This window comes from Equus przewalskii, chromosome 22 (assembly GCF_037783145.1).
Source record: "Equus przewalskii isolate Varuska chromosome 22, EquPr2, whole genome shotgun sequence".
Lineage (NCBI taxonomy): Eukaryota > Metazoa > Chordata > Mammalia > Perissodactyla > Equidae > Equus > Equus przewalskii.
The window spans coordinates 3,314,518-3,337,209 of record NC_091852.1 but is presented as its reverse complement, the minus strand read 5'-3'; the positions used below and the strand labels follow the sequence as shown (position 1 = coordinate 3,337,209).

Here is a 22,692-nt window from a genome sequence, read left to right as displayed (position 1 = left end):
TTCTTCCTTTGAGCTGCATAAACTCTTCCCACATGTCACAGAGCTGCTGGAGGCGTGCCTCTCATGCCATGTGTTCCTAATCGCCAGCTCCCAGCCTGCTGTTGCACGAGGCTCAGTTGACTCCCAGGCAGTGTCACTTGATCTCTCTCCTGCTCTCACCAGCATTCGGGAACTGAAAATATTTACTTTGTGTTGGCTTGACAAAACCCAGTAAATAGCAACCTTTGCAGGGACCAGAACACACACCAAAGGAGCAGTGGGAGGAAGGTCGAAAGAGCTCCGATTATGCTACAAGAGGGGTTTTCTGAGCTGGGATGCAAAACCAGAGGCAGTTGAGTCTCAGATTTCTTTTGCCTCTAAAGTCAGTATTTACTGACCAGGACTTTGGACCCAAATAAAATATGATCAGCTCCCCATTTTCATTGCTAAGTCTCTTTCTGGGAAAAGTAGCTGAAAAGGATTTTCTGATCGTTTTCTCTATTTCTATTATGAGATTGCTCACTCAATGAATAATTCAATACATTTTTACTGAGCTACCACCATTTTGCAGGCTCTCTTCTGGGTGCTGGAGATTCAATATTGAACAAGAAGACTCTCCAAACTCAAGAAAATAAATCAATACGAATTTCAGATTGAGACAACGGAGATGAAAGAAACAAACTAGGGGATTTGATCGGGAATAACTGCGGAGGCTGGTTCGATAAGGGATGAGAGCAGGCTTTTCCAAGATGCGAATATTTGACTCAAGCCTAAAGGAAAAGAGGAAGCCATGCAAAAACTGGTAGATTTTGTTTAAGGCAGAAGGAACAGGAAATGTAAAGACCTTATTGCGGCAGGAAAGAGCTTCACATGATCAAGAAATGGAAAGGAGTTGGAGCACCAGTGCTGAGTGAGTGAACAGAGTGGGGTAGAAGATGTCTATATCACCATCTCACTCCTGTATTTTTTCAAACTATTGACCCTTAATGCCATTGAATCCATTTTTCATTCTTCCACATGATGCTGCACCCATTTAATCTCCAGGAACATATAACTAATAGTTGATGTAAGCACATGAATTTCTTGAAGTTAAGTAGAAGGAAAATGAAGTGCGGCTAACATCCTCCAAAGTCATAGTGAAGTGGTGAGGCCCAGGGGGCGTGGCGACCCTAGGACACATGGCCACAGAGCAACCTGCTCTAAATCCTAGGTAACTGCATCCTATGTTTCTTTGGAATCCCGGTCTCATGGGAGTCCGAGTCATCAGTGCTCTGCGACTCTCCAAGTGAGCCCAGGGTCAGTGTAAGTGGACTTGACAGTTGACATCACACAAGATGGCAAGTGTAGGGTTGGAGGCTGCTGGTTCTGGCTGGGAGTTCTGACTCTGCCCTTTCTCTCTGTGTCCTTGGGAGAGTAACTTGCCTTCCTGAGCCCCAGCTTCCCTGTCTGTTAAATGGAGATGGTCACACCCAGTTCCTCATAGAGACAACATGAGATAAAATTTTTTAAAAATCTCTAATATAATTTTTAAAACTGCATGGTAACTTTCACATTTCATTAAGTGAATAAAGTCTTATAAATTACAATTACATGCAAATAAGGACTTGGGGCATAACCAACCCAAATGATAGCTTCTGATCTGAGCACTTGTCATTTAAGTCAATTCATTTTAAAAACAGGAATAGTATGTGGGGAAGATGAGCAAAATGCCCTGAGAGCATAGCAGGGAGGATCCCAGTCAGAAAGGAGAACTGCCTCTGACTCTCGGGGTGAGGTTGCTGGGAAAGTAGGGACACAGGCAGATAAGGCCGGCTCAAGCAAGGGCGCCAGGCGCCTGGCAGCTCTCAGGAATTTGGTCTCATGGTCCCCACTGGTCTCCAGCAGCATTTGCTGGTGCAGCCATGCCTGCTGTGATTGCACCCTGGGGGCTCCTTAAAGATTCCTTATGACAGCTTCTGGTGCCACCTATCACATGAGAATCATGCTGACAAACGCCAGGGACCTTGTTACCATTGGGCTCCAGGGGTCTCAGTCTCTTCTTTTGTAAAATGTTGCATGCTCTGAAGAATCATGTGGGTTTCTTCAAACTCCAAGATTAAACACTCTTACAATTCTATGAGTGTAATAGCTTCAGGTACACCTTGCTGTTGTATGTAAGGAATTAGACGGCCCAGAGAAGATAGTTAATTTCTTCTGCTTGTCTTGAGTCAGCCACCAGAAAAAGGGTTTTCTTTGGATTAAGAAAGCAATAGATCTTCCTGTCTTAGAGACTTTAAAACATCAGCTAGATTATTATGCTTCTTTTCCCTGTAAAGTAGAATATTTATTAAAAATTAGAGAATAAATTATTTGGTGGCTAAAGAAGTAACAACACAGGAATATTTTTATAACAAAAATTTATCAAAATACTATGAGGAACGATGTCTATTTGTGTATTTTTTTGCCAATGCATGTGGTTAGCCTTACTGTAATTTTATAATAATTCTTGTCACCTTGTAGTACATATATCTTCTTGTTTTTGTTTTTAAAGGTTGCCTTAGTTCTTCTTGAATTTCTTTACTCTAATATGTGTATTTTGTTTCAAGTTCCACAGAATATGTTGCTTGTATTTTTAATAGAATTACAGTAAATTAATAGATTAATCCAGAGGAAGATTAACATCTTTATGATGTTAGTTTCTTCTCCAAGGACTTGATATACCTTTTCATTAATTTAGGTACTTAGTAACATTTTAGAATTTTTTTTTTTTAAATTTTATTGCAGTAAAATTGGATTCTAACATTATATAGCTTTCAGATGTACATCGTAATATATTTCAAATTCTGTGTAGATTACATCATGTTCACCACCCAAAAACTAATTATAGTCCGTCACCTCACATGTGAGCCTCATCGCCCCTTTTGCCCTCCCCCCTCCCCCCTCCCCCTATGGTAACCACCAATCCAATCTCCGTTGCTATGTGTTCGTTTGTCTTTGCTTTTATCTTCTATTTATGAGTGAATGATACGGTGTTTGACTTTCTCCCTCTGACTTATTTCACTTAACACAATACCCTCAAGGTCCATCCATGTTGTCACAAATGGCTGGATTTCATCACGTCTTATGGCTGAGTAGTATTCCATTGTGTATAAATACCACATCTTCTTTATCCATTTGTCCCTTGATGGGCACCTAGGTTGCTTCCAAGTCTTGGCTATTATGAATAATGCTGCAATGAACATAGGGGTGCACGTATCTTTATGCATTTGTGTTTTCAAGTTCTTTGTATAAATACCCAGCAGTGGGCTAGCTGGATCATATGGTAGATCTATTCTTAATTTTCTGAGGATACTCCATACTGCTTTCCATAGTGGCTGCACCAGTTTGCACTCCCACCAGCAGTGTATGAGGGTTCTTTTCTCTCCACATCCTCTCCAACAACTGTTGTTTCCTGTCTTGTTAATTATAGCCATTCTGACCGGAGTGACGTGATACCTCGTTGTAGTTTTGATTTGCATTTCCCTGATAGCTAATGATGGTGAGCATCTTTTCAGATGCCTGTTTGCCATACATATATCTTCTTTGGAGAAATGTCTGTTCAGATCTTTTGCCCATTTTTTAATTGGGCTGTTGGTTTTTTTGTTGTTGAGGTATATGAGTTCTTTGTATATTTTGGATATTAACCCCTTGTCTGATATATGGTTTGCAAATATCTTCTCCCAATTGTAAGGTTGTCTTTCATTTTGTTGATGGTTTCCTTTGCTGTGCAGAAGCTTTTTGGTTTGATGTAGTCCCATTTGTTCATTTTTTTCTTTTGTTTCCCTTGCCCGGTCAGACATGGTACTTGAAAATATGCTGCTAAGACCAATGTCAAAGAGCATACTGCCTATGTATTCTTCTAGAAGTTTCATGGTTTCAGGTCTTACATTCAAGTCTTTAATCCATTTTGAGTTGATTTTTGTGCATGGTGTAAGGTAATGGGTCTACTTTCATTCTTTTGCGTGTGGCCGTTTAGTTTTCCCAACACCATTTATTGAAGAGACTCTCGAACGGAGAGTCCATACAATGGAATACTCCACTGTATGCTCTTGGGTCCCTTGTCGAATATTAGCTGTCCATAAATGTGTGGGTTTATTTCTGGGCTCTCGATTCTGTTCCATTGATCTGTATGTCTGTTTTTGTGCCAGTACCATGCTGTTTTGATTACTATGACTTTGTAGTATATTTTGAAATCAGGGAGTGTGATACCTCCAGGTTTGTTCTTTTTTCTCAGGAATCCTTTGGCTATTCAGGGTCTTTTGTTGTCCAATATAAATTTTAGGATTCTTTGTTCTATTTCTGTGAAAAATGTTGTTGGAACTTTGATAGGGATTGCGTTGAATCTGTAGATTGCTTTGGGTAGTGTGGACATTTTAACTATGTTAATTCTTCCAATCCAAGAGCACGGAATATCTTTCCATTTCTTTGTGTCTTCTTCAATTTCTTTCAACAATGTTTTACAGTTTTCCATGTACAGATCTTTCACCTCTTTGGTTAAGTGTTTTCCTAGGTATTTTATTCTTTTTTTGCAGTTGTAAATGGGATTGTATTCTTAATTTCTGTTTCTGCTACTTTGTTGTTAGTGTACAGAAATGCAAGTGATTTTTGTATGTTGATTTTGTATCCTGTGACTTGACTGTATTCATTTATTATTTCTAAAAGGTTTTTAGTGGATTCTTTAGGGTTTTCTATATATAAAATCATGTTGTCTGCAAAGAGTGACAATTTCACTTCTTCTTTTCCAATGTGGATCCCTTTTATTTCTTTTTCTTGCCTGATTGCTCTGGCTAGGACTTCCAATACTCTTGTTAAATAAGAGTGGTGACAGTGGGCATCCTTGTCTGGTTCCTGTTCTTAGAGGCATAGCTTTCAGCTTTTCTCCATTGAGAATGATACTAGCTGTGGGTTTGTCATATATGGCCTTTATTATGGTGAGGTATTTTCCTTCTATACCCATTTTATTTAGAGTTTTTATCATAAATGGATGCTGTATCTTGTCAAATGCTTTCTCTGCATCTATTGAGATGGTCATGTGATTTTTATTCTTCATTTTGTTAATGTGGTATATCACGTTGATAGATTTGTGCATGTTGAACCATCTCTGCATCCCTGGAATGAAACCCACTTGATCACGTTGTATGATCTTTTTAATGTATTGTTGTATTCGATTTGCTATCATTTTGTTGAGGATTTTTGCATCGATGTTCATCAGTGATATTGGCCTGTAATTTTCTTTTTTTGTGTTGTTCTTGTCTGGTTTTGGTATCAGGATAATGTTGGCTTCATAGATGGAGTTAGGAAGCTTCCTCTCCTCTTCAATTTTTTTGGAAGAGGTTGAGAAGGGTAGGTATTAAGTATTCTTTGAATGTTTGGTAGAATTCACCAGGAAAGCCATCTGGTCCTGGACTTTTATTTTTTGGGAGGTTTTTGATTGCTGTTTTGATCTCCTTACTGGTGATTGGTCTATTCAAATTCTCAACTTCTTCTTGGTACAGTTTTGGAAAGTTATGTTTCTAAGAATTTATCCATTTCTTCTACATTATCCAATTTGTTGGCGTATAGCTTTTCATGGTATTCTCTTATTATCTTTTGTATTTCTGAGGTGTCTCTTGTAAATTCTCCTCTTTCATTTCTGATTTTATTTATTTGAGGCTTCTCTCTTTTTTTCTTGGTGAGTCTAGCTAAGGGCTTGTCAACTTTGTTTACCTTTTCAAAGAACCAGCTCTTGGTTTCACTAATTTTTTCTATTTTTTTTAAGTCTCTATTTCGTTTATTTCTGCTCTGATTTTTATCATTTCCTTCCTTCCACTGATTTGGGGATTTGTTTGTTCTTCTTTTTCCAGTGCCCTTAGATACATTGTTAGATTGTTTATTTGGGATTTTTCTTCTTTGTTGAGGTAGGCCTGAATTGCTATAAACTTCCCTCTTAGAACCGCTTTTGCTGTATCCCACATATTTTGGCATGTCGTATTCTCATTTTCATTTGTCTCCAGGAATTTTTTAATTTCTCCTTTGATTTCTTCATTGACCCAATCGTTGTTCATAAGCATTGTGTTTAATCTCCACATTTTTGTGGCTTTTCTGGTTTTCTTCCTGTAGTTGATTTCTAGTTTCATAGCTTTGTGGTCAGAAAAGATGTATGCTATTATTTTGATCTTCTTAAATTTATTGAGACTTGTTTTGTGGCCTAATATGTGATCAGTCCTGAAGCATGTTCAATGTGCATTTGAACAGAATGTATATTCTGTGGTTTTTGGATGGAATGTTCTATATGTATCCACTAAGTCCATCTGGTCAAATGTGTCATTTAAGGCCAGTGTTTCCTTATTGATCTTCTGTTTGGATGATCTATCCATTGGTGTAAGTGGAGTGTTAAAGTTCCCTACTATTATTGTGTTACTGTCTATTTCTCCTTTTATGTCTGTTAATAATTGCTTTATATATTTAGGTGCTCCTATGTTGGGTGCATAGATATTTATAGGTGTTATATCTTCTTGTTGGATTGTTCCCTTTACCATTATGTAGTGCCCTTCTTTGTCTCTTGTTACAGTTTTTATTTCAAAGTCTATTTTGTCTGATATAGGTATTGCTATCCCCGCTTTCTTTTCTTTGCCATTTGCATGGAATATATTTTCCCATCCTTTCACTTTCAGTTTGTGAGTGTCTTTAGGTCTGCAGTATGTCTCTTGTATGCACTATATATATATGGGTCTTGTTCCTTTATCCAACTGGCCACCCTATGCCTTTTATCGGAGCATTTAGTCCATTGAAATGTAAAGTAGCTATTGATAAATATGTACTTATTGCAATTTTGTTACTTTTTTTCTGGGTGTTTTAGTAGTTCTTCTCTGTTCCTTTCTTTTTCTCTTGTTCTCTTCCCTTGTGGTTTGATGGCTTTATTTAGTAATATGTTTGATTTCTTTTGTCTTACTTATTTGCTTTCTTATTATAGGTTTCTGATTTGTTATTACCATGAGGAACCTATATAATATTCTATGTATATGACAGTCTATATGGAGTTGATAGACTCTTTAGCTTGACCGCTTTCTAAAAGCTCTACTTTTTCACTCTCCTTCTCCCACATTTTATGTTTTTCAAATCATATGTAATCTCTTGTTTTGTCTGTGTCTATCCATTACTCTCTTATCATTGAAATAGATAATTTTAGTACTTTTGTCTTTTAACCGTCATATTATCTACACAGGTGGTTGATCTGCTACCTTTACTATATTTTTACATATACCAGTGATTTTATTGCCTGATTTTGTGGGGGGAGGGTTTTTTTGATAATTTTTTATCCCTATTTGTAGTCATTCCTTTCCCTCTTAAATAAATCCCTTTAGCATTTCTTGTAGAACTGGTTTCTTCGTGATAAGCTCCTTTAATTTTTGCTTATCTGGAAAGCTCTTTATCTCTCCTTCCAATCTGAATGACAACCTTGATGGATAGACTATTCTTGGCTATAGGTTTCTTCCTTTTAGCACTTTAAATATGTCATGCCATTCTCTTCTCACCTCTAGGGTTTCGGCTGAGAAGTCTGCTGATAGCCTTATGGGCTTTCCTTTGTATGTCACTTGTTGCTTTTCTTTTGCCGCTTTTGGGATTCTCTCTTTATCTTTAATTTTGGACATTTTTATTATAATGTGTCTTGGTGTAGCCCTCTTTGGGCTTATCTTGTTTAGAGCTTGCTGTGATTCTTGTACTTAAATGTCTGTTTCCTTCCTTAGATTAGGAAATTTTTCATCTATTATTTCTTCAAATAAATTTTCTGCCCCTTTGCCTCTCTCTTCTCCTTCTGGGATGCCTATAATACGAATGTTAGTGTGCTTGATATTGTCCCAGAGTTTCCTTAGACTGTTCTTATTCTGTCTAATTCTTTTCCTTTTTTTCTGTTCTGCTTGGGTGATTTCCTCTAGTCTTTCATCTAGCTTGCTGATCCATTCTTCTGTATCCTCTAGTCTGCTATTGAGTCCCTCTAGTGAATTTTTCATTTCCAGGATTGTATTCTTCATTTCTGATTGGTTATTTTTTATGTTTTCCAGTTCTTTGTTTATGAGCTCACTGTGTTCATCCAGTCTTCTCCTAATATCTGTGAGCATCCTTATGAGATTTTGTTTGAACTCTTTGTCAGGTACGTTGCTTATTTCTGTTTCATTTAGTCCTTTTTCTGGGTTTTGTCCTGTTCCCTTGCTTGGAAGGTATTCCTTTGTCTCCTCATTATGCTTCTTTCTCTGTGCTTATATCTATGTATTAGGTGAGTCAGCTATGTCTCCTGATCTTGGAGAAGTGGCCTTATGTAAGAGATGTTTTTTGAGGCCCAGCAGTGCGCTTCCCTCTCATCACCAGTCCAAACGATCCAGGAGTGACCCCTTTGTGGGCTACTTGTGTCCTTCTGCTGTGGCAGGGTTGCTCTTAATGCAGGTACCCAGGGAGTCTAGTCTTTCCTTCCCTGGCCAGCTGATTGTAAATCCATTTTGGGGAGCCTCAGCACCATTGGGTACAAGGTCTAACAGCACAGTCTGGTTGCAGTTTTCTTGTTAATTGGGTAGGTACCCAGTGTAGCTGGTTGCTAGACCCAGGGGCTTACAGTTGCAATAGGCCTCAGGCCTACAAGGCTGTTGTCAGTTCTCTCAGGGGTGCAGCTGAGTGGGGCTGGCCCTAGGCACTGGAGCACTCAACTGTTTCAGGCTTTGGAAGGTGGGGCTGATCCTTTTTATGAGTATTTGTGAAGCACAGGTCTTCTGCTGTTGATAAGCTCACCCCCACCCCCAGGACCACACACACTGTCAACACAGTCCTGGTCCATGCACACTTCCCAACCCTTTGGAGTGTACCCCAGCACCCCACTGCAGAGGGCCCCACCTCTCCATCAATGCCTGCCACAGTTCACCTGGTCCTCACACAGGCTCTACCCCACAAAGGTGGACACACTCACCTGCCTGTAGAGGATCAAGGCACCCAGTCAATGCAGGCTGACAAGTAGCCTGAGGGCTTGCTGTTGGGCCAGGTGGGTCCCTAGGGAAGGCTGCCTGCCCTCACTGAACTGGATTAAATCTTCACTTTAGTGGATGTAGCAGCCCCCTGGACTAACAGGCCAGGGGAAGAACCTCAATGGCATCTGCCAGGGTCTGTGTCAGCATGCCTGGACCAGGTCAGACCAATGACCCCCCACCAATGTCTCAGTCTCCAGAGAGGTCCCTCCTCTCACCAAGATGCCCCCAGAGCCCACCAGGTGAGTCTCTTTTCACCAAAGGACTGTCAGCCTTCTCTCCAGTGATTTTAGGTTGCTGAGACAGGTGAGTTTGTGTGTGGGCCCTTTAAGACCCAGATCTTTTCAGCTTCTGTCCAATAGCTTTTCTGGGGTATTCCCCACTGCAGTTAATAGCCAGTGGAGCCAGATTTAGTAAGACCCTCGTCTCAGTTGTGCTGAGTCTGAAGGATGCTTATAGCAGTATCAGCCCCTGCTCCTGACCTCACTCCTCCAGGGAGGGCTGCACACCTTAGGGTGGCTACCGCCTGGCCAGCTGAAAAACTCTGCTGCTCCTGAAGGTGACGTTTTTGTCTCCAGTAGGAATTTCTCCCCCTTCTGCTTTAGTCAGGACTTTCCCTTGTTGTGGGGGTTCTTTTTATCCAGTTTCCAGTTTTCTATCGAGGGTAATTTTTCCAAAAATAGCTGTAACCTGGTTGTGTTCGTGGGAGGAGATGAGTTCAGAGTCTGCTTATTCCATCATCTCCACAAGATCTCCTAAAATTTCTTTATATTTCTCAATAAAGTTATTGTTAAGTATTTTGTATGTTTATGCTGCTTTGCAAACGAGGCTATCATTATATTTTCCAACCAGTTATCTCTGTATGTGAATTAATGCTGTTAGTTTTGTTAATGAATGTTATGTATATTATGTATATTAATATAAATATACATAATCACATCAATTAATTACATAATAAACATTAATTAATATACATAATATGCATATGCATTATGTATATTAATTAATATTGTGTATATTAATACATAATATACATGCATTATGTATATTAATAATGAATGTATATTAGTTTGGTGGTTGCCCAGCTTACTGAATACATACATATCTTAGTGTATATATCAGATATATACTGATATATACGTATGTATATATGTATGTGTATATATATTAGAATCTAGAAACTATAAATAGCTACCACAAATCAATAAGGAAAAATGTAAAAACCTGATAGAAAATCCAAAACAGGATAGAAGCATGGAGTTCATAAAATAGGAAAACCAAATGGTCAGTAAACATGAAAAATTATTTAACCTCATTAGTAATCAGAGAAATAGTATTATTTTGTGTGCCAATGTGAAAAAGGAGATGTCACTCAGTAACAATAAGGTCTACAAAACCAGATGCTGGCGAGAAGGGGTGAAGGAGGAGCTGCGCTCTCCTGATGTGACTACAGATGCGGACGACCACTCTGAGAGCAATTTGGCAATTCCTGGGACGCTCAGTGCACACCCTCCCCCAACCTCTGTCTTGCAATTCTACTTCTGGGTATAGTTCTTAAAGAAACTCTTGCATCTGCGTGCAAGGGGACGTGGTATAAAAATGTTTAGTGAAGCACAGTATGTGACAGTAAAATCTGTCAAAAATCCAAATGTCCGTTAATGTAGCATCGGGTGACTAAATTATGAAATATGATAGAATACCGCATGGCCACCAGAATGAATGAATTAGATCCATAAATATTGCCTTGGATAACTCTCAGGACAGTGATGAACAAAAAAGCAAAGAACAGAATCTTACATCCTGAATGATGCAATTTGCATGCATCTAAAAAACAGAAAACGATGCTCTTCTAGGGCAAGATTCATGTCGTAAAAGCAGAACACGTGGACGGGAAGAACAACACACCAATGTCCTGACCGTGAGTGCCTCCAGCCACGAGGGAGGGACAAAGGGAAGGGAAGGGAGTAGAGAGGCCAAAGAAAAGGAGAGAGAGAGAAGACTTCAGCTGTAATATTCTCATTTCTTTCATTTAAAATAAAGTGAAGCCCAAATGACAATATGTTAGCGTTTATTGATTGTGAATTTCAGGTATGCAGATGTCTGTTCATCATACCCTGAACCTTTCTGATCATTTGACTTAAAAAAGTGTTTCACGTGCTTGCACTGAGTAGCAGGTAGCCCTCTGCAGCACCCCTGGGAACGTCCCTCGCAGACCCTCTGTGACCACAGGCTTCTGAGCCGGCCCTCTCCCTGCTCTGTCACACTGTCCACTCTAAGGCCCACCTAGCACCTACCACTGTCAGGAAGCGTGCTTTTGGCTTCTTACCTTTCAATCATCGGCCCCCCCCCCCCCACCCCGACCTTTCCATTAGAATGGAAGCTCTAGGAGGGAAAGGCATAGCCAGCCTTCCTCACTGCTCTGCTATAAACTGCAGAGCCGTGGTAGGCACACAGTAGGGACCGTCTGTCGAATGAGTGACTTCCCCACTGCTCTAAGCTACAGAGTTGTGCTGGGCACACAGTAGGGACTGTCTGTTGAATGAGTGACTTCCCCACTGCTCTAAGCTGCAGAGCCACACTGGGCACACAGTAGGGACTGTCTGTTGAATGAGTGACTTCCCCACTGCTATAAGCTACAGAGTCGTGCTGGGCACACAGTAGGGACTATCTGTCGAATGAGTGGCTTCCCCACTGCTATGAGCTTCAGAGCCACACTGGGCACACAGTAGGGACTGTCTGTTGAATGAGTGACATTCCCACTGCTCTGCTCTAAGCTGCAGACCCGTGCTGGGCACACAGTAGGGACTGTCTGTTGAACGAAGGGAAGCTGCGTTGGGAAGCAAAGAGCCGTTTGCTTCCTTGGCTCTTCTATCAGCTTTTGATGCGGCTCCCTGCAGCAGTGCCCAGCTTCCCGTCAGGGTCAAGATGGGAAAGTCTTCTGTTTTCAGAAGGGAATAAAGACGACGTTGCACACTCTTCTTTAATTTTCATATTACCACATTTTTCCTCCTCAAGAAAAAGGTCTTCGAGAAATCGTGCTGTTACATCACTCCAGCTGACCTGACCTCTCTTCCCCGGCCAGGGTCTCCATCATGCCGTGAGGCCTGCTCTGCACAGCGGGCCCCAGCAGAGTCTGGCAGTCACTCAGGACTGTTGCCTAAAGTCCCAAGTATCCTGGCTCTGCTTTTCTCTGAACATTTATAACATATTCATTTAAATGGGGGGTTGGAGGGTGGGTGAAATGGGTGAAGGGGGTCAAAAGGTACCAACTTCTGGTTATAAAACAAGTAAGTCCCGGGGAAGTGATGTACAGTGTGGTGACGGTAGTTAATAACACTGTGTTGTATATTTGAACGTTGCTAAGAGAGTGGATCTTAAAAGCGAGCATCATAAGAAAAAATCTACATATGATGACAGATGTTAATTAAACTTATTGTGGCACTCATTTTACAATATACTCAAATATTGAATCATTTTATGCTGTACACTTGAAATTGATATCATGTTTTTGTCAGTTATATCTCAATTAAAAAATAAGATAAAATAGGAAACTTTTTATAAGCTTAATTCTGCGATTTTTATCTCATAAAACAGAAATCACATATTTGCTAAAAATTGATTATTTTATCAATGTTTGCCTTTACATTATTTTTCGTTACTCTTTATTAAGCTTAGGTGGATGCCCCACTTGTTCCACTTATATTTTTATTTTTAAAATCTTATTTAAAGTGAACCATCTGTATAAAACATTGGACCACTTTTTAAGGATAATATTCTCAAATAAATGAACAACGTCATTATAATAATGATGCCATCAAGATATTTACCCTTTTTATCTCAGTCCCCTAAGATTTGTCTCAAAAACACATGCTAACCAGAGCTCTATCTTTACAAATGCCAATGTGAAGGTACTTTGCATGAAGTGTATAATTTTTCTGGCTTGACCTTTTGTTTTAAATACCAAGTTGTAAAATTGCAAGTAGAAAAAGTAGCATGTGGCTCTTTAAAGCTTTCAGGTGTACAACTGTCCAGTTTCCATTGTCGGGACCATTGTGGTACGTGTTTCTGAAAGACCCTGTCTAGAATTCTCTTCTGGCAGGAGGGAGAACAGACCAGAGCCCACTTGCAACCTGGCCCTGAGCCAGTGAGAATGAGGAAGAGGCTGGAGCAGAAGGGCCATTTGTCTTTGTTATTAGGAAATAAATCAACCTTTGTTTTCCTGGCCAAGCTCAAGGAATGTCATTATTACCAAATAAATTGTGTCGTTACAAATCAATCAAGCCACCTTTCATTTAAATGTGAATCACTTTAATTGTCTAGGCTTCAAGCTTGATTCCACCCCATGGAAACAAATGATTCGATATATAGATCATCCAAACTCTACATTTGGTACCAAATTTTCTACAAAAGCAATTTTTTTTTAGGTTAGTCAACAAACTCACTCATTATTTGATATTCTTTTCTCTTAATGAAAGCGATATCACAAAGCTTTCCTTGTGAGTATAAGATCAACTCGGCATAAAGTTAAAGGCTGTCTTTCTCAGAATATGGCACAAATGACATACTCTGAGAGAGCATGCATGAGGTGTTTATGTCTGATTACCATCTGCCTATGGTAAGACCTATCCTCAAATAGAAATCCGATAAACAGAAATCCGAGGTTATAAGCCTGTTCGGAGGAACTTTCCTGAGACTCAAAGACAGGGTGGCTTGATACCTACTTTCAACGGAGTTTCAATCTACCTTTTGCCGGACAGAGACCTTGTCACTAAAACCGCCCTGGGTCTTCAGCGCTGCTCCGGGCCTCCTTCACAGGGCTGCGATTTCATCAGCGGACCGTTACAGGGCCCTGATGCCGCGCTAACATGCTGCCCATCCGGAGGACGGCCCCTGCCCTCAGCTCTTGCTCCCGGTTCTCACACTGTCCTTTCTCTGTGACCTCTCTCCCACCTCTGACCTCCTCCCCAGTTTTCACCCCTGCTTTAACAATTGATTTATGATGGGCCCATGGAAGGGTCAAGCCCACTTTTATGGTTTGCCTAAAATATTTCTTTTAGAGTGAGCATCAGAAGTGGTCTTCAATCCCCGCTAAACAGTTTCCCCCAGACCTCAAAAGAGCTTCCTTTACGGCCCCTCGCTGCACCTTATTTATATCTTTTGTACTTGGGAAGAGAAACTCATTAAATAAGGCAATTTCGAACTTTTACCAAAATGAATAACTTACGAAAGATGTGGGATTTGGGTTTGGTTTTTTCCCCCAATGAGAATGTGTGTGAATGCAAATATAACTCAGGGTAGGGAGGTGGGAGGAGAAGGAAAGAAAAAGCCACTAAGAAGAATTCCGAGCCCAGGATTCCTTCCTTGGGGATCCGGTTTCCCCGCGCCCCGCGGCGCCCTCGCTGGAGCCTAGAGTGTTGGCCCAGGCCTGCGCCCCGGGCCTCGGCAGCGAATTTCACCCTTTCCTTTAATTTCACTTCAACGTACTAAATAATTGCCAAATTTAAGAATGCTTTTTAAAAACTCTTGCTAATAGAACCGACAAAAAAATTCTTTTGTTCTTTTTACATTTTGAAGATTCTGAAAATAGAAGGAAACTTGAAAGATATAGGGGCTATTTATTTTTAAAATTATGCCCAACCCGAAAGACCAAACAGCGCCTGAAACCGGGAGGGTTGAAGCCAAGGTCTCCGGCCTCGGAGTCAGGGCCGCCTCAGGGTTCTAACTTGGATCGGAACCTCGAACCGAGAGGCTGGGAAACGTGCCCCTCAGCGAGCGTCGTTAAGTGGCACCATATGAGATTTCTATGGCCGGCTTCCCCAAACTTATTGATCTCCCCGCTCCTCGGTCATTAAAAACGTGATTTATCAGTCTGACATTTTTAACAGGGCAAAGCTCAGAGGGTTACTGCGGGGCTTTCTCGCTCCCATGCTGCCTTCGCTGCTGCCAGGCGCGCGCACGCTGGCGAGGGCTCCAAGGCGCGCCCAGAAGCAGCCGGCTTGCTTTTTCTTTTTTTTTTAACCAAATGGCAACCTCTGCATATTTAAAGTGTTTTACACCTATTACATAGCAATGAATTAATTTTTCCCATTTCACTCCTCTCTTTCATGTAAAGCAAGGTGTTCCCCCTAATTAAATGCCGTCATTTTCTTAGTGTGAGTCTTGGCAGGATTCCAGAAGCGAGCAAACTGGAACTGAAGGGTCTGTGTAATCTTAGACAAAAGTGCGGGTCTCCGACCCACTGCCTCCCCAGCCCCGGAAGGAGGCAGCCGCGGACGAGGCGGCTGTCACGCGTGAAACCGCAGATCCAGCCATCTGAGCGTTGTTGACCCGGTGTATGAAAACAGTCCAAATTAAGGCGCCGTGGCCTATATCCCAACTTCCTACTCTTTGTGGTCTTGGGTCTTTGTGAATGGGAACAAATCGCTGTGGCTCCCATCAAATTTAGCTTCATACCTCTGGATTCTGGCTGGTGCCCAGCAGAATTTTGAGGGCAGGGGGTGGTCAAAGGAACGAACGGTGTGGGGTGGATTCCTGCCCCGGATTTGAACCTTCGGTCGCACTAGAGTCGTGCAGCTCTCTTTCCTCCAATTTCTTCCAGTCATGTATATCTAACTTGCATCTGTTTTATTAGTAGGTGCTGGCTAACAGGAGGAAGAGGAGAAGAGGAAGAGAAGAAGTAAGTCTTTTGAGAGAAAGAGCCATGGTTCTTTTGATTTTAGTCCGTTTCGTTAGCCACCACATCATGTAAATGGCACAAACCCAGAACGTCACCCTCATCTGGTCCACAGGCTGTTTAAACCAGAATCCTCCCCTTGGCACTCATTCAGGGGCAGGCACAGGTGCACGGCCAAAGAGATGCTACCAGATGAGAAGAATCTGGTGCAGGTCTCCAATGAGGAGCTCTCCTTTGGACGATTAGTGCTGCATCTGAGAGCCGTTATGATGGGTGTGTTCTGTGATACCCGGCCTGCTCCTGAACTATTTTTGACTGAGACTTCTGGAGCAAAACACGTGGTACCAGTACTCATTTTATGACGGACTGTAAAACGCCTCACGTGCCTTTTACTTCCCGATTCATTTTCCATTTTTACTTCCTTCTGGCCAACAAATGTAATGGACATGTCCGTGGTCACCGTGGGGAAGCAGGTGCTGACCAGACACCTCCCTTCTGCTGCATGGGCCTCCCCCCAGGGGATTCCCCCAGCAGGAGGCTGACCGGCAACGACCCTGTGTCTCAGGGCCAGTGGTAGTTAACACCTGTCGTCCCTTATATCGAATAGCAGCCTCTCTTTTGCTCTCAAAGGTGTCCTGGTTTAGACCCGGATGTGGTCCTCCGTCAAAGGGGCCTTCACAAATGGGAAGTGGGAATAGAATTCCACTTTGGGTTCACATTCTGGCACTTAGTGGGGAAGTATGGCCACAGGGAGGACTAATCGTGTGTCACACGTGTCGGTCATGCAGACCTGAGTTTGATTTTTGGCCCAGTTGACATTCTTTAGATACATGAATTTGGACAAGTTACTTAATCTCAGCCTCAATTTGCTCCCCTGTGAAATGGGAGGATGATAACCGTTTATAACAAATGATTAAAGTCCCCAATATCACTGCTGTAAGACAGAAACTCCATTAATATTTCCTTTCCTTCGTTCCTATCTCCTAAGCTTAGTGGCAAAATTTCAATTCTGAATTATGCCTTTCCAGCTACACATCAATTCTGAAAGAAATAATAAATCTATGGCGTAATGAAGGTCAGAGACTAAACTACTGTTTCCGATTCTGCCACTGACTTGATCCCTGCAAGCTGCTTGCCAGTTGTAAAAGTTTCTAAGAAGTCTGTGTAATGAGGATCATGACAGCCAGAAACAAAGAATATTGAAAGTTGTCTTTTTTCCTTTTTAACAGAACGAGTATTTATCGATCACTTTTTATTAAATTCCACCACTTGTGCCAGGAAGTGTACTATGAGTTAGAAAGAGAGGGATGCCCGTGATCTAAAGTGATTTGACATCTAGTTGGAGAAGTTGTAAATGGACCCAGTGCCACAGGGTTTATCAGCCTCAGCACCACTGACGTTTGGGGCCGGATGATCCTCCGCTGCGGGGGTCGTCCTGTGCTTTGCAGGATGTTTAGCTGCATCCCTGGCCTCCACCCACCAGGTAACAGTAGCACCCCCCATCCCCGGACCAGTTGCGAAGATCAGAATTGTTTCCATTAGGGTCAGCTACATAATTTGCATAAAATGAAAATGTGGGTCCCTTATTCAAAAAGCAGGGGAAATGTGACATTAAAGCTACTAACATATATTTAGTTCTTTCTTTTCTTCCACAGTCTCCCTCTCTCGGCTTGCCATGGTGTTTTTTTAGGTTTCCTATTTAATATCATTCTAACAAGGAAAATAAAAACTATAAATTGTTAGCACGAATTTTACTGTTTATTTTTATATTGCAGAATACCAGTTTTAAGGCAAATATAAGATCATTTATATTATATGCAGAATCACCAAAATTACACAACTCAAATTTTATTCCTGCTAGAAAAGTGAATATACTGCACAAAATAGGTGCTCTTTCCACCCGTACTCTCTGCCTTCAGCTCATTGCTGAGTAGGAAGGACTGCACGGAGAAGAACTTCTGGATTGTTCTCTATTTCCCTCTCCTACATCAGCATTTGCAGGGGGAGTGGTGGGCTAATACAGGGAAGTGACATGAGTAGGAAAGAATATGGTAGGGTTCCTTGGTTATTTCTGTTGCTTAGAATGCCGTTGTCTTCTTTCCGCACTCACAGAAAGTTCTGGTTCAAACAGAAAGTGTGGCCTGTTGGGGCTACACATGCCCCTGCTTCCTCAGTCACAGGTGAAACAGGCTTGACTTGTGGAACTCCCCCTCATGGCAGGCCCACCAGAATTCTGTGCTCATGGGGCATGGTGAGTACTGTATGCCGATGAGGTGGCTAGGAAAGGCGACCACCCGTATGAGGCCCACCTCCTCTGCTCTCACGCATGCTCCATTGTCCCACCAGACCTCACTGACAGAATACAAGTTCAAAGATAAAATTATTAGGAGTTGTAAAGGATGACAGCAGCGCATGAAACTAGGCATGGGGCCCTTCTGAACATGCAGCACTGTGAGAAGATGCATATGTTGCACGTTCATGAAGCTGGTCTTGGGCACCAGACATTACCAAATGTTCCCTGGGGGACAAAATTACCCCCTGTTGAGAACGACTGGGATGCACAACACCGTAGGCTGTGCTTAGGGCCACGGTGAAACAATCCAGTCATAGTGGATTTGAAATGCATTATTGCAGACTGAGAGGAGCAAGGAAATCTTGACCAGAGAGGTAGAATTGAGCAGGATCTTTGAGGACAAAAGTTTGGAAATTCCCTGAGCTCCTTCATTTCTGATATTTCATTTGTTGTCTTTGGCGAAACATGGTTTTGAAGGTGTTTTAAATTTTTTTTTTTTGAGGAAGATTAGTCCTGAGCTAACCTCTTCTTCCTCCATATGTAACCCATCTTCCTCTATATGTAGGATGCCTACCACAGCATGGCTTGCCAAGCGGTGCCATGTCCGCACCCGAGCAACAGAAGTGGAAAGCGCTAACTTAACTGCTGCACCACCAGGCCGGCCCCTTAAATTATTTTTAGTGCATCACATTCACGGAATGTTTTTAATTTTTACCTTAAAGAAAATTTTTTGTCAGTTTGTACAACAGCAATTGAAAAAGAAGTTATAACACAACTTGGTTAGTTGTACTTAGGACGACAAATTCTGAGCAATTCTCCACTTTCCCAGGAGATACACTGCACTGTACAATCCAAGTTTCTGTAGGCGTCGTTGATCATAACACAGAGCAGATGGAGTTGCGCAACCTGCCTCTCTTTACAACTGAAGGGATAATAATTAACATTAGCACAAGAACCCAGGCCGTGCTCAAGGCTGGGCGTGAATATCGAGTAAATAAGTTGAAATATGCATGTGAGAAAATAATCAGATAACTTAAAATAAGCATCCTTTCACCTCTTTGAGGATTTCCTGCTGCACATGAACAGTGGTAGATGAATAGGGGCCTAAATGAGGGTGCAAAATACTCCAGTTTCAATCCCAACTCCCTCCATTTACCTTTCTTCACCTCTGCTTCCTAATTTGTACCAATGGTCATAACCCCGTTCGGTACCCTCACAGGGTTGCATTGCCAGCATTAAATAAAATAGTGTATTAAGGAGCTTTGTTAACTACAAAAAGTATATGATTATTTAGTAGTCTGTTGTTACTAATTACATCAGAACAATCTGAACCACCTACCTGAGTAATCAATTATTTTCTAGACTGTCTCTGAAAAGGCAAGTTGTACGTCTTAGTTAGGATAAGTAATGCTGATTGCTGTAACAAACAACCCTCAAATCTCGGTGGCTTAACACAAATATGTATTTCTCACTCATGTTCCAGTCTGATGCAGGTCAGATGGCTCTCCTGTGTGTTTCTCCTCCAAGCTGTGACTCAGAGACCCAGGCTCCTTCCATCTTATGACAACTCCATCCTCAACACGGGGCCTTCACAAATGCTGTAGCATGGGAATACAGGGTTCATGCAGGGATGTCTACAGCCAGTCCTGGAATAGTGTGCGTAACATCTGCTCACATTCTGTTACCTACAAGGCAATCAAATGGCCTCAAACTAACCTCAAAGGAGACCAGGAAATGAACTCTTTATGTGTGCCTAGCAAGAAGGAATAATATTTGGTAAGAATCCATATACTCTCTGCCACATGTGAGGAATAATATGATGGCTCAGTATAAGAAACAATCTTATTTTTACTTCTTTATGGACTAGATCTCTCCAAGGAAAATCTGACGAGTCATTATTTATCACTTTGAGTAACATTGAGTTAGACTTGGGTTGGAGTCCAGGCTCTGTCCTACTAGATGAGAGTAGTAGTATGTATCTTTGAGCTAGCCTTCGAGGAGAAGTTGATTTCAATGATACTTGACTATACTAATGAAATCAACAATATTGACCATACGTTTATAATATATATTGGTCGCGAAGGTAGATACTACATGGAAACCAGTCGCATACACGCACATACACATATATACTTATCATATATATTTGTGAAACATTTGTGTATTTACCCAACCCCTTATTCCAAGTCCCAGCTCCAAGAACTATAAAGAGCAGGGGAGTCAGACTAACTCCCATAAAACAACAGTGAACAAAACTGGGAAACCCACAATTAGGTGCTGAATTGTAAGGTTCTGACCATAAAGCAGGGGCTGCAAACTCTCAGCCCATCTACCGAATTGATCTCATTTTGTTTGGACCACACAGTATTTGTTTTAAAAGTTTGAACCGACAGTTTAAAAATTGGAAGATTTTACTCCAAACTTCTCTTTGACAAATAGAAAATCTGGCAACACTGGGCTGGCCTTCTCCCACGGTGAAAACCGATGGAGCTGTGCGGTGGCTCGCCCCTTGAGGTGGGCATGCTTCTCCTGTCCGCCACAGGCTCCAGCACTCCCCACGGTGTAGGGAATCATTGACTGCCATTTGTCATGTGATCACAATACTTTTTCCTCTTATTTAAGAAACAATTTCTTTATACTCATAGCTATCAAAATTAGGAAATGAAAAACAAGAAAATCTTGTGTTTCATAAAATATGGAGGAAGCTATCTCTTTGTGGGGTTGAAGAAGGATATTCTTAAACATTTACTGTTCAAAAAGAGTGTGTCTGCATCAAAAAATATAACCTGCACCTGCCTTACATTACCAGCCTGGCCTGGTAACACTCTTTGTTAAAAACCTGCTTTATTGAGATGTAATGTATGTATCAAAAGAATTCACCCATAATAAGTATACAATTAATTCGATAATTTTAGTAAAGTTTTTGAGATGCACAACCATTACGATAATCTAACTTTTTAGAGTGTTTCCAGCCCCTCAGAAGTCCCCTTGAGTCTATTTATAGTCATTCTCTGCTCCCACCCTCAGCCCTAGACGCCACTGACCTGCCTCCCTTCTCTGTTCAAGACACGTTTGAGCTTTCAAATCATGGTCTGTGAGCCACAGGGCGTTCAGAGGAGAAGGACGTGTTCCACCTCACGTAGTAAGAACTGCTTCACAGAGAAGGTGGGATTTCGACAGTTTGTGTAGATGATGACAAAAGGGAAAGGTGTTCTGGGTTACTATCAGTTTTTGCTCACAGCTGTTTGCAACACCAGATTGTTCCATAGAATGATGTCATTAGTGGCCGTAAGATTGGGTAGGTAACTTTTCTTTGAATTTGTGTTATAAAAAGTCAAAATTTGAGGAAAAAAATACACATCACATCATATGACTACATTTACGTTTTTCATTGTTCCTTATCAATAAAACAAATGAAAAATGGATAATATACAATTGAACGTCTCCCAGTGGCCTTTTCTTCTCCTCCCCACCTAGTTGGGGAGCAGAGGGCTTTGAAGACCCAGAGCAAGTCGTCCATCTTCATAGAACTATCAAATGTTACACTAACTCCCAGTAACTCCTGTCTTTTCCGATCTCAAAACATTTATAATCCGCATCCCTCGTTAGAGCAATTCATTGATTTTCTCCTGTGAAAATTTCTCCTGTTGTTTCTTGTGCTATTCCTTTCTTGTCTTTATATAATTTTGTTTGACATGTGTTTATCATGTCACCCTGAAAATCCATTTCCTTAATGTTTAAGGACAATTATAGTTTCTTAGACATTTTTGCATTCTTTGCACAAAACCTTAATCCTCTGCCATTTCTATAGTAGATGTTTAATAAAACTTGTTGAAAAATAAATGTCACTTATGAAGTACACTTAAGGATTATAATTTGGTGATTCTGCAGCTTTAAATGCAATAAAAATAAAATGAATTGGTTGAGTCAATATGGACAGGATTTAGCAAGGAGTTTTTTTCATAGTTGCAATGAAGACCCCTGAAACAGCCCCCAAACAGAGGTTAGTCTGCCCATTTTAGTATCTTAACAACTGAATTAGATCAACTCTTCAATTTAATCCATTGCTCAGAGCTCAGCCATTCAGTCAGTTAAACAAGGAAGTCTGGGCCAGCCACTTTCTATTGCTTTTGTTTGTTTTGTCCTCTTGCTATCTTGGTGTCCCTCTGTGACTTTATTTGTGTCTGTCTACCTTTCCCATCCCCCTCTGAGTCTCTCAATCTCTCTGTCACATCTCTCTCTAACTCTCTCTCTCTCCCCCCTCTTCCTCTCTCCCTCTCTCTCTCTCTTTCCTCTCCCTTTCTCTCCCCTTCTTTCTTCTCTCCTTTACCCCTTTGTCTATTTGCATTTCTGCTGTGGCCTCTGTCTGGTCCTCGATCCTGCTGCCTCTGACAGTGTGAGCAGCCTCCAGGTTCAGGGACATATTCGGAGTGCCAGCACTGGTTTGCCTCACATAGCAAGCTCAGCAAGTCATTTGTGGGTTCAGACTGGGGCATATGAGACATGCAGGCAGCCTTGAACCTCCCCCAGAGATAAGATATTTGTGCTAATAAAGTGAAAAAAAGAAAATGTGAAGAGCAAAAGGAAAAGAGGTAAATTCTCCAAACAGAAAAACTAAAATATTTTAGAACATATGGAAATGCCACATCATAAAATCTTAATCTTTCCTTTGACTCAAATAGAATTTAACGAACCCCATCACTAAGGACATTTACTAAGAAAGAGTCCATCTATTTGAG

The 22,692-nt window shown here is 41.3% G+C and overlaps 1 long non-coding RNA gene across 1 annotated transcript; it reads left to right on the top strand.

The window, feature by feature from the left end:
• Positions 1-252: 252 nt before the first annotated feature.
• LOC139078473 (uncharacterized) lies at positions 253-21,745 on the top strand. Its single transcript, XR_011531436.1, has 3 exons — positions 253-889; positions 15,619-15,663; positions 19,437-21,745. It is a non-coding gene; the product is annotated as an uncharacterized lncRNA (long non-coding RNA).
• The last annotated feature ends 947 nt before the right edge of the window (positions 21,746-22,692 follow it).